Source organism: Plectropomus leopardus, chromosome 15 (genome assembly GCF_008729295.1).
Source record: "Plectropomus leopardus isolate mb chromosome 15, YSFRI_Pleo_2.0, whole genome shotgun sequence".
Lineage (NCBI taxonomy): Eukaryota > Metazoa > Chordata > Actinopteri > Perciformes > Serranidae > Plectropomus > Plectropomus leopardus.
In genome coordinates, this window is record NC_056477.1 from 12702713 (window position 1) to 12715840 (window position 13128).

Below are 13128 nucleotides of genomic sequence, written 5' to 3' on the forward strand. Positions count from 1 at the left end.
TTTTTGTTTTTTTTAATTCTGATACTTTAAGTACATTTTGCTGCTAATGTTTGCCTACTTTTACTTAAAGAACAGTGTGGAAGATTTAGAGGGATTAAGTAACACTTCTCCCCAAAGAATCCCTTTAGTGTTTAGTGTTCAGGAGGTTTTAAAAAGGAGCAAAATTATCTGCATAGGTCTGTTCCTCTCCAAAACAAACAGACCAGGTGATGAAAAGTGGCAAAAACAATGAATAAAGCCGTTTTACAAATCTGTGTTTTTCTACAATGATTTAGCTTTTTTCTCTGAAAACTTAAGATCCAGATGTTTAGGAAGATTTTTTTTTTTTTTTTTTTACCAGGAGCCAAATTATCCACAAAGGTCTCTTACTTTCCAAAACTAACAGACCTGGTGATTTAAATCCGTTAAGAAAAAAAAAACAAAGTTAAATTGTTTCCCACTGAAAAATCTGTCTTTTTCTAACTTTTTTTTTGTGTGGATGGGCTACTAACTACAGTGGCGGACGCAAAAACTCAGTGGTCTATCTAGAGTCAGAATTTGGTTTGGCCATTCTGGGCTACTAGAAAGAGCCAGTGCAACAATTTCCATTGATGAGGACACCACACGTGGAAAGAAACGGCTTATTCCCATGCCCAGAAAACATTGCATACGTAAGTGTTCTTTCTTTTACTGCAGTTTCTGTTACACAGTAACATTAAAAGTATAACAGCAGTCATACCAGCAGGCAGCTCTACAGAAGCATCGCATTAACAACATTGTCAGTGTGAACACCATAAGCGTGCAAGATGCAGCAGTTTGGCGAGGTTACCTTCACACGCTGCTCACACATGCAGTGTGTCCTGGGCATAAGGTAACGAAAACAAGATTCTTATTATCAGATTATACTCAAAAAAATATGTAAAATTTATTTAACATTCAATTTCTGCCAAAACATCCCGCCGAAACCCTACACATTGAATCTTTAAAAAGTATTTTAAATGAAGGACTGATATATAGTATTGTCTGACTACAGCCTACAGTAAAGCTAGAACAGCATTGCAAAAAAAAAAAAAAAAAAAAAAAAACCTGACATACTGACAGTGAATATTTCATTGGTCCGAGGAAAAAAACCTTAAAATGTTGTTGCACTGCCTCGCTGTCATGCCATAAGCTGTCAAGTTGACACATCTTTTTTATAGCAGGTGGCATATATGACTGCCACCGCACAAACATCAACGGGAATGGACCACACGATACTGACACCAGACAAACGGGGTGGTCAAAGCATGTGGCAACATCATAAGTAGAGCACTGACGAGAGCGGTTTCACAGATGGAGGTCACAGCAGCTAGATGGTACGAGCACTTGGGACTCAGGTAATGGCAGCTTGACAGACAGCACCAGATGGGGCAGCAGGAGAGGTGGAGAAGAGGAGACAGGAGGAAGGTGTCTAGTGTAGAGGAGCAGGCACTGCGAAGCGATGCGCGCTCTGAAGCTGATTTGAGGAAAGTTCAGCATTAAATGAGAAGGGGAGAGACAGAGGTAGAGGGAAATGGTGGAGGAGAATATGGGCGTTTGAATTGAAACAAAAGGAAAACGGACAACAAATGCTTGCCCTCTTACCCTCATACTGCCAGTCTGAAGGGGTCAGAGGTTAGTGGAGCCAGAAGGAAGCAGAGCAGAAGCATGGAAGAAAAGAAAAGTATGATACAGTTGGTTTAGGAAGAACTCTGGTGTTAGGAGAGGAAAAAAGATCATTATAAAAACAAACAGATATTAGAAAACAGGGGAGAGGAGACAGTTTCAGAGGTTATTCTGTAGAAACCTCCGCTAGAGAAATGGTGTATGTTAGTGAACCATACAGAGGTTTTACAAATATGGCCAGCTGATCACCTCATGCTGCCAGTTGCTGCTGGCTGACATTATTCCACTAGAGATGCTGTGGGGTGCATTACAAACAAGAATCAATTCAAAAACACTCTCTCTTTGTAAATTAAGTGGTATCGTGTGTTTTGGAATAAGAAAAAAACAGCTAAAAGAAGACTGGCACCCCTTTCATCTCTCTTTTTTTAAATCGCTCTGCCTCCATCTTGACATATAATACATCTCAAGCAGCTCTCTATAAGGTAGTGTCCACTTCCATCACATGTAATCAGAGATGGACAGAAAAAAAGGAGACACATGGTTAATGACACCACAACAGTCAGCGTGCTTGGGTTTCACACCCACCTTCTGTTGCCTGACTCATCTCATGCAACTACACACCTGTTGCCAGGTGCATAACAGTGGATAGTTTTCTTGTTAAAAATGCATGCCCCCGAGACTTCACTAATGTGGTGGTTTAAAAGCGCATTTTAATCAGAGATAAAAAACCTCAGGATGTGATGTTGCTGCATTTTTAATCACGGCTGTTTCCAAAGTGCAGATACACACAATAATTAGCAATTAAATGGCAATGAAAACCTGAGGCTAGAGTGCGGAGCATTATATGCAAATCATTGATCCCAGCTTCATCTTACTGTTTCTAATTTAAGTAAGTGTCATGAGCTGGACATCTTTTTTGCCAGAGATTAACATACATGCAGGTGCATCTCACCTTTCTCCATGTGTGACTGGCTGCGTGAAAATCATTTCTCAGAACCAGAAAATATGTTGGGAACCCTTTCTAATCTGCAATCCTGAGGGAATAATTAGTAACACACACTCAGCTTGCACTGCTAATTCCGAAAGTGTACTCACTGTTCGTTTCAAGAGTTCTATGATTCCATAGCAATTAGAAAACCGCTACCTATCTGCAGAAGAAATAGCAGGATGAGGGATTCCTTTAATAGCGACAAAATGAACAGAGCAAGTGGGTCACACCTCGCAATCGGAGACATAAACAACAAGCAACATCAAAATAAGTATGCAAATCTGCTCGGAGAGAATATGCACCGTGTGAAGTAGAAAGAGCGTGCACATGTGTGCGTTTGTGTGTGTGTGGTATAAAAGTTACTTGCACTCATTTTGAGAAGCTTTTTAAGGGATCACAGACAGTCTGCCTTGTTAGTTTTGCATATGTGTGTTCAGTACGAATGAGTGTGTGTGTGTGTGTGTGTTTGGCCCGTGCACGTGTAACCATGCATGTGTGTGTGTGTGTGTGTGTGGCTTTAAGTGGTAGTCATGGTGGTAGGAGAGAGATGTGAAGAGTTTGCTTTGAAGACAAAAGGCAGAACCAAGCAGAAAAAAGAGAATAGTGTCTCCATTTGCAGTACTAACAGGCCTATATTGTGATCAGAGCACAAACGTGTTGAAAGAAGTGAGACAGGCACACACAAACACACACACACACGCACGCACGTGAATACAAACACAAACTAGTAGCAACGAAGTCTGCTCAGTCATGCTCAATATTACATGTAATGATCCCATCCTCCTGCCAAATTTACACCTTTTAACAGCGGGGGATATTTTCTATTGACATTCTGCATCAAGCTTTCCTCCCATTAAGAAGCCTCTGTGAATAATAATTCACTTCCCCCTGGCTCTCTGGGAACACAAGGTTAAACAAGACTGTGCCAAATTGTCCTACCAAATCTCCTGTACCCCCCCCCGCAGCACTCAAGATAATAATGTAGGATGAAACCTGCAGACCCAAACATACATATACAGTGAACATACATGATTGGAAAAGTACTTATAGATTAATCCACTTATATAGAAGACCATGACAAATCCTTAAAATGCTACATCCTTGATTTAGGAAGAAAGAAGGGCAGCGAGAGGGTGAAACTGCAGAGGCGGAGCAAGCTTTTTATAAATATTATACAGATTATATGTACACATGGAATGTAGAGTAATATGGAAAGAGGGGGGCAGAGAGCAAAATGTAAATACTAAATGAATTCTCAATCTGCATAAATGAATGAATGTCTCATGATCGAATGTGATGCAGTTGTTTAAAAGGGTAAACAGTCAAAAGCATGCAGAGCAGAGGAGTGGGAGCTAGATGAAAGACACAGTTGATCACACACATCTGGGAGTGGGGTATGCTGCAGCATAGAGAACACTCACTTTCTGTAGATTTTCAACAAATCTGTTCATCGGGCTTGGGGTTTTGTGTGATTTAAATAAGATTTGAGAATAGATGTGTTCCTTATCAACTATATTTCCTGGGTAAAATGGTATGATTGTAAAAGGGCTGGTGACTTACTGTGTAGGTATATTATTGGAAAGAGCTGTAGGCCTTGGTCTTGATAAAAATCAATAGCATTAGAAAAGAGGAACTAGTGGAGAAACATTATGTGCCAGTAGACAAAAGAAATGTCTTGAATAAAGTTAGTTCGAGGTCAATAAATAAGTATTGTGGTGACTCAATCATAGGCACAGCCACTCAGTGGGTAATAATTAGCCTGATTAGGGACAAAAACATATCTAACTTGAGATGACTAAGACTGGGACACTGGGAGGCAATATGAGATTAAATTAGGAACGCTAATAAATATCTGTTTAACTGTTAACCGACAATACAGATTTTGACCGATTAATAGGCTACTATCTGTTTTGTTTTGTTTTTTTTTAAGATTTTTTTTTTGGGGGGGGGGGCGCCATTTGCCTTTGACAGGACAAAATGTATAGCATCAAAGGAACGAAGAGAGGGGATGACATGCAGCAAAGAGCCACAAGCTGACACTTACATGAGAAAAAAATCCTTCCATCTCCCATTGGATACTAATCCTCTTCACTGGTGCGAAACATCATAAAAATGTATGTTGCTGCCATTACACACAACAGTCAGTTCAACTGCTGCCCAGTTAGCACTAGCTAACACAGCAGTAGTGACAAACATTTGATACTGAGACGTTATATGGTCCCAACAAAATCACACCGCACTGAAGACCCAGATGTTAAAATTGCTAGGTAACATTAGCTGTGTGACGCTAACAATTTGCCCTGTCACTGGGTGGGTGGACGCTCTATCTCCCCAGCATGGTTCTCACACTCCTGCAGCAGTAGAGTCATGGTAAACACAGAGAGAGAGAGCTGGAGAGTGAGAGAGGGGTAAGAAGGCTCTGAGTGAACCAATGCACAGGTCTTTAATTAATAAGATAAAATAGTTACCACCACTCCATTCCCCTCACTCACTGGGTCAATAATCGGTTAACAAAAGTCGACTAAAGTTCTCCGTTAAACATTCAAGACTACTGCATAAAATCAAATGACGCAAAATGAACTCACCTTGTACTTCAGATGCCATATTTTCTTTGAAAAAAGCTGAAGAAACTCACTATTGTACATTCATAAAACCTTTTTTGTATTATTTTTATGTCTGCAGTGTGATAATATGCAGTTTGTACTGCTGACATAGTTACCAACGGTGGCTGACAGAGTTTTTACGGGGGTGTTAATTGTTTTGATTGACCTTTCTTAACAGGGCCAGGCTCTTGCGTGGCATTAAATGTAGGCCTACACATAATAGAGTGCACATTTGTAAGATAAGCAGAAAGTACCACTGACTGGAGAAAAAATACTGACCTAGGAGCAGACTGAGCTGGGTTTAGCTGGCTGTCTCATAGGAGAATGAACATACTCCTTGACTATGAGTAAATACAGTGTCTTATTCTTGGCCAATACTGAGTTTATCTCTGCCATGTTTGCATTTGAAATATTTAAGCACCTGTAGGATCACATCACATACTCAGCACATTGACAAGCCAAGTAGCCAAGAAGACAAAAGTAAAGCCAAATTAATTAAGTCCAGATAGATAAATAGATCGCACACAGTTTTTTTTGTATTACTTAGGGAACATAACTTCAGAGCCAGTTAACTGATTCAACTTCTTTTTATCTTACACAGCAGGAGCATCGCAGACTAACTTTGGTTTGTTGGCATGCTGCACCAAGTTGGCTTCAATTGGAACATTCAGAGCTGAGGTTCTGTGCGTATCCTCAACAAAGCAAACAGCCTCATTATAAAATTGTGTACTTCTCTTGCTGTTATGACTGTAGTGATTCTCTCCCAGCCCTACGCTGATGTTCAACAGGCTTTTGTTCAATAAATCTCAGGAAGCATCTCATTTTACGACCTTATCTCTCTGTTCCAAACGAATTGAGCACTGGGTTTGGGCGGGGTGGAGCCAGAGATTAAAAAGAGGGGAATCATAACAAATGCAACAAGCAGCATTCAATCACTAACAGGTAATTAGGGCACTGTACAATTCAGAGTTTTAATCCAAAGACAATCAAAACCTTCTAATTTTGGCCTCAGGGTAATTTGCTCTCAACTAAAGAAATGTTCTCACTAATCAACCTACCAATGTTGACTTGAAGCCGTAAAACTTCAATTACAGAATGATCACTGCTCATCTCGCAGAGGAATCAGGGAGAAAAACGAGTGCAAGCAAGCTTCAATCAATTTGTAGAATTGTGATTGTGATTCTTCCTTGCGAAACCATGACATTTAGAAAAAAAAAGAGGATAAAGATCTGAGCAGAATTTATGAGACAATGTAAATAAGACAATGAAATGCTTGTTTGTTGTTAACAACTCTTTAACATTTGGGGACTTGTATGCATACTCAGCCTTAAATAAACTTTACAATACAAAATTTTAAAGGAACAGTGATAATGGCTCCATAAATTAAAAATGTAAAGCAGTGTTAAGATCCATTTTGGGGCATATGAAGTGGTAGGAATATATTAACAACTAGAGCAGGCATGTCAAACTGGTCCACAGGGGGGCCGGTTTGACATGCCTGAACTAGAGGGTGTTTTGGGGAATAAGTGCAGTGTTGCAGTCAAGATCACTTAATCTAAGACTAAATCATGACCATAGTTTATGGAGACAGTGACAAGACCAAAATTTTGGTGAGATGAGACCAAGCCCAGACCATAACCAAGGCAGGTGGAGGCCAAGTAAAGACCGGACTAGTTTAATTTTTCACACTGTATGACACACTATAGTAAAATGTGGAAAGTGCAAACCACAGGTGCTTCTCAAATTGATGTGGAGATTCATATTAAAAAAATGTTTTCTTCCACCCCTTGTAAAAATACTAGTGGCGGAAGGAAAACCACAATCTGCACAACATAATTTAGTAGCAAGATATTTTGCATGGCAATACTGTAATGATACATGATCACACATATCTTTTGTTTTTTAACTATATAAAATATTATTGAAAATACAAATCAAACTTTTGGTCGCCTGCTAGAGTAACAAAATCAGTTTCTTTTTTCAGTCCATTGGTTACATTTTGCTGCAATAAAAATAATTAGAGTGAGATGAACAGACTGAAAACTTTATCACATTGGATAAAACAGCTGTTGATGAGGTTTTCCTTTAGGGACATGTGATGTGGCATAATTACACAGTTACAACAGTTAAACAAAAAGACAATAATTTGCAATATATGTTATCAGTACTCATAACATCATAAAACATTTAAAGTCACAACAATATTGCCTTGTGACCTAATTACCATGATAATATGGCACTGCAGAAGTAAATTTTTTGTATGGGAATTTTCCTTTATTTTCTAGTTAACAATATAAACACTAAGGAGCTGAAATTAACTTAACGATCTTTATACAACACTCTTTTTTGCACATGTGATTTAGTGTTATCCCAGCAGTTGTGATGTTGACCAGTCTTGACATAAAATTACAAGACCTCTTCTTTCAAGACACTACAGAGAAAAAATGTGGCTGAGTCCAATACTAGACCTGCAAAAAGTGGCTCAAGTACTCTCAATCTCAAGTACTGTAAAAACAGCAAAAAGTTATGCACTTTTACACTGGAGAAAATGAAAGCTTTATATGCATCACTAATGTGTATGTGTTTTTCTATACATAGGCCTTTCATCATTCTTTTCATATGAGACACAGATGAGATATAGACAACCTCCCAAGAAATTCAAGTCTCTTCAAGGCAGCTCATCGACCCCAGTATAACTGAAGCAACAAGGCAGGAGCGAGATGAATTCTGCTCACTGACATTTAGTTTCAAAAGGCATTTTTTACCTGACACTCAACTCAATAGCCTGCGCTTTCCTGTGGCTTCATCTGCAAAAGCACCTTCTTAGCAACCAATAAATCAAAGTGCTGCTCCCTGGAAGTGGAAAACATATATATATATATATATATATATATATATATATATATATATATAGATATATATCTATATATATATAAAGAACGACTAACCTAACAAGCACTTTGGTGCAAGAGGCTGCTATTTCACAATCAATCCGGCACACCTTCACAACAAACCTACAAGAGATAAGAAGCATCTTATTTAGATAACTAGGAAGAAAAAATCATTTCACATTTATGAACTACAGCGAAACAAGCTTGCCCTCTCTGGATGTGGGCAGCCACTCACTGAAAACTGTCAATGAAGGAGAGGAAAAGAAAAAAAGAAAATGGCAAAAAGAGATTCTCGAGAAAGGGCAGAAGCGACGAAGAGGAAAGTAGAAGCTAACTTCTCATCCTTTAGATGGATGGCAAACTGCCAACTCAACACAATGTTTCTCTCATCATAAAACGTCTCATACTGTATGTCCATATGCAATCATAAATGCTTCTGCCCTTTCATAAAATATCAGACCCTATGTGATGTGATGATAAGGAAATGGAAAGCTCCTTCAGCAAGGACGAGGAAGTCTAGATGAGCTCATTTTTCTTCTTTTAGCCACAGCACCAGTGGTCCACCTAAGGGGGGCAATGTCTACTGACCTCTGGTTTGACAAGCATCTACTTAAAAAACTTCAAGGTTGGAGGTTAGAGTTATCACTAATCCCTGCGGTGGCAGGCAGCCCAGGACGGGGATGAGTGTGGACAGAGCAAACAGGGACACTGTTTTAATTTCCCAGTTGGATTGATAGTTTATTTTGCATGGATCCATGTCCAGTGGGGCAGAGGGGCATAGAGGGGCATTCTGGGACAGGTCCAGTGAGTCCTGGCACTTTGGCAAAGGATGCTGAGACAGACAAAGGGCAGCTGTCCAGTGACACACATTGCCAGGTAATGGCTGCTCATGGGCAGGCAGCAGGTCAAAACAGATGAGCAGTCTGGGTTATAATGAGGGGGAGTCAGGGCTAGTTGTCTATGGGGGTTAGCTGTCAGAGATGTGCATTACAGTTCACATCTTACAGCAAGAGTCCTTTCTTGTTCGGAGTATACTCCCTGGTCATTTCTTTGTCACATCTCAAAGCCTTTAAATGTCTATTGGAGTTATTTTTGTATAGTTCCTATTGTAGATTAGTTGTTTGTTTAAAATGTTATTGTTCTGTGTTACAAGCTTATCAGATAAATGCATCTATTAAAAGTTCTTACAAGTCCATAAAATAATGCGTTCCAAGATGCATTCTCAACAAAAAGCAAACATAATATGTCAAACAAAATATTGTATTTGATTGCGCTATAATGTATAGGTATTTCTGTCACTGATTCCACCCTTTTCATTGTAAGTTTTCCATAAATGTAAGTAATATGTCATGATAGGTCTGGCCTCAAGTAGAGAAAATTGAATCTACAGGCACACTAGAATTACATTTTTTATAGATAAAGTCATTACAGACATAATTTCTACAAGAGAAAAGAACATTGTGTACAATAACATTGTGGACACTTGTGTCTAATTTTATCTTCTCTAGAATGTTAAGTATTTGAGATTGATGAATTCATATACTCTCCCATAAATCGCCATTCAGAAACCAGTATTTATAAATGAATTATAGATTTTAAATAAATATAATTAATACTAAAACTTATTACATAGGCAACAGCCTCCTATATACGTTACAGTGTTAGAATTGGATGCATGTTTTGAAATAGGAGCCTCAGTTCTTTTCTGATATGTAGTGTCTTTATCATTGTGTTGGTCTGTTCATTTATACGTGAAATTGCTATGATTGTGGATGCTGACTGGGAAAAAACCCTGGTTAATACAGCCACCAAAGAGGTAATGTTTTCAGATCAATTTGGTTTTTTGTCAGCAACTGCTAGCCCAATTATCCAGAAACTTAGTGGAAAACTGTAGCATGGGCTCAGGATGAACCCATTATATTTCGGAGTGAATCTGTAACACAGGGCAGATACATACTACTACTTTTGATGTATGTCAATGTTTGTAAAAAACATACATATTGTAAGCCAAACCAAAATGTTTTTTTTGCTTTTTTTACCTTACAATATTCTGTTGTTGCCTAAATCTAAATAGGTTAACCAAAAAAATTTTTATTTTGAAAAAGACTGTATGCATTTAACAACCAGGGACTGTACATTTCCTGTGAAAGCTTAAGTTTACCTTTAAAAGAGACAATGTATGTAAGAAGTGTAAATTGACATGCTGTCCCTGAATGTCCAAAACTGGCACATGAGTGTATCTAGAGCGTTATATTTTGACGTGATGGGCCACTGACCAAAGGTCTGCGTTAGAGAAGTTGGGAGTGAGAACGTACTGGAAATAACCTTTCTACTTGCACACTTGAACAGCAAAATGTATTTGTAAATATGCAAAGAAACAAAAGCCAAGTATCTGAATCATAGAACAATTTGATTCCTTTATGATCATGAAAGTGTTGTGGCTTTGATCTCTAGCCATTGCACATCCCCAGGACAACAGATCTGACACAATTACAAACCAATAAGGACCACAGCAGCTAACAATCCAAGAAACCAAACCCAACTCAAATCAAAACTATCCGTGGATATGTGAGTCAGTTCTGTTTTGTGTATGGCCAAAACTCTTGCAGTACACTCCACTTACATAGACATTCAACCACTCACCACTCCCTTACTTTACAGAAAAGAACAGCTAAATCGATGCAGCCTGCTTCTTCTTGCAGCATGTCTATGTTTGGCACAAGCAATGCAATCACTGCCTTTGTCTCTCTCCATCTTTCTCTCCAAGTCTCTCGCTCTCTCCTAACAAATCATGAGAAGTGTGGATCTCTCTGTGGGGCTGTAATTGTGTGTATGTGCTTAGTTTTAAGGGTCGCAAGTGGCGAAGCATACGTTGGTAGGGAATGGAAAGAAAAATGGAAGACAGGGAGTGAAGGAGGAAAAAGTGTGTAACATCACTGTAACAGTGATGAAGGGTATCAGAGATGGAGCTGGAAATGAATTCCTGCAGCATCATGTTAATCATTAGAGGCTGATAATGGAAGAGAGGAGGGGATTACTTTCTTGATGTGTAATCCCTTTGCAGGAGCTTCCCCTTCTACTCTTCTTCAGACTTCCCTATCTGTGTGACTCAGTGAGGTTAACCACACAGGCAGGAGGGCAAAGGTTGCAATCACACTCCCACTGAACAGTTCAGCGCACACATGCCCAGGTACTGAACCCCAGGCTTGGCCTATTGGTACAGATCCCAGGCAGCACGAGGCCCAGTCTTACCAAGAGTCTCTTTCTCTCTCTCTTTATGTGCTGCCCAGAGCCTGATTACAGCCTACTGGCGGACAGATTAAAACCCCCTCCCCCTGTCACTCCGCTGCTCCCCCACTCCACAGGCTCGTACAGCAGCCAGACACAGTCTGCACATCTGGCCCCTAATCAGACAATCCCAAAAATAGACAAACAATTGTGGGTCAGAATGGATGTGCAGATGGAAAGTGAGGGAGACAGGCAGAGAGATGGAAATAGTGTGAGAGAACGGTGGGCTGATGGCAGGAGTGTCCACAGGCATATTAACTAATCCTCACCTCACACAGAAATACAAGCAAGCATGTTTGCGTGCGAGTGTGTGTACATTTGTCCTACATCTGGATTTAGCGATGGAGGGATTTAGAGGTATGGATACTGTGCATCTGTCCACCCTGCATTGGAGTGAAGTTTGTCCTTTCATTATTTGTGGAAGACAATAAGTGCTCGTGTTCACTTATGCAACAGACAATGGACACAAAGTACACTGTTACACATGTGCTGTCAAAAATTGATCTCTGGGAAAGGAAAACAAACTTCAGGCACTCATGCATAGAGCAGGGACAAATGCAGCTGAATTAGGTTACAAAGCCTCTATTCAGAGCATGGCTATTTGCACAAAAACACAGACGGGTTTCGACACTTGGTTTTCATCGGGGTGCAAAAAGGGAACAAGTACCAAGCAAACAGTTAATAAACTTGGTCCTGGGTGTCACCATATCCTGATTTTAAAGTTAGTTAATTTGGATGACAGTGGTGGATCACAATAAGAGGCCATGTAGAACATGACACGCGTCCCCAAGCATTTAAAAAAAAGATTTTGCAGGAATGGGAAGTAACTAAACAAGCATAAAATGCAATTTTTAACCTAATTAAAATGCATTTGTTTCTGTACACGCATGAATGCCTTATTTTTTTCTGCACGTGTTGAAGCATTCTTCAAGTGCACCTGTGTTTTTTCTTGAGTTTATATGACAAAGACAGTCCCCCAGCACACCACTACCTTTTTTTGATAAGTTTTCAAAAATTAATCTCTGTTGAGAAAGACAACTGAACAGAGGAGTTGCAGTCAGATGATGCCAGGCAAGGAGGAGGACATGAACACATGACACACGGAGGGGAGGATTATTAATGAAAAATGAAAGCAGTAAAGGTGTTAAGAAAAGTACTTAAGGGGGAAAATACTGAGGGAGCATGGGTGGAGAAACACACAAATTAGAGTCCATGATTTTTCCTAATGGCTGCCCCCTATTACTTGAGACCAACGGTCATAGTTGTCTAAAAGATACAGAAATGAATGGTTGTTTTCACTGTGTTATTTTACATGTTGAGTGAGCTATTATATTATATTATATTACTGGAAACTGACACACAGTATGCATAAATACGTTCTGTGCTTTACCTAAGAGTATATTTCAAGAGATCACTGTATTCGCCCAAGGATGGATAATAACACGCTTTTTCAATTAAATCAACTAATTGATTAGTTGATGAAACCCAAATGTTTGTCAAGGTCAACTCTATTCTCTCACATTGTGTCCACTTTCACATTAATTAGCAGTGAGAGCTTCATACTGTCCCTCTGCTAATTGAATAAGGACTTGAGAGACACTGTGACATCCACTGCTGTATGTATCACTTCGCAGCTCAGTGCCATGAAAAATAAATGCCTGGCTGCTTTTTTTTATTTGATAGACAGACAGACAAACAAGATGACAGATCCAAAAGCCAAGGGCGCCTTGAGGTG

General features: G+C 39.4%; 1 protein-coding gene across 1 annotated transcript in view; it reads right to left on the minus strand.

The window, feature by feature from the left end:
- LOC121954395 (protocadherin-15-like) overlaps positions 1-13128 on the minus strand; it is a 254356-nt gene that overhangs the window by 158932 nt on the left and 82296 nt on the right. The gene's annotated exons all lie outside the window — the stretch shown is intronic.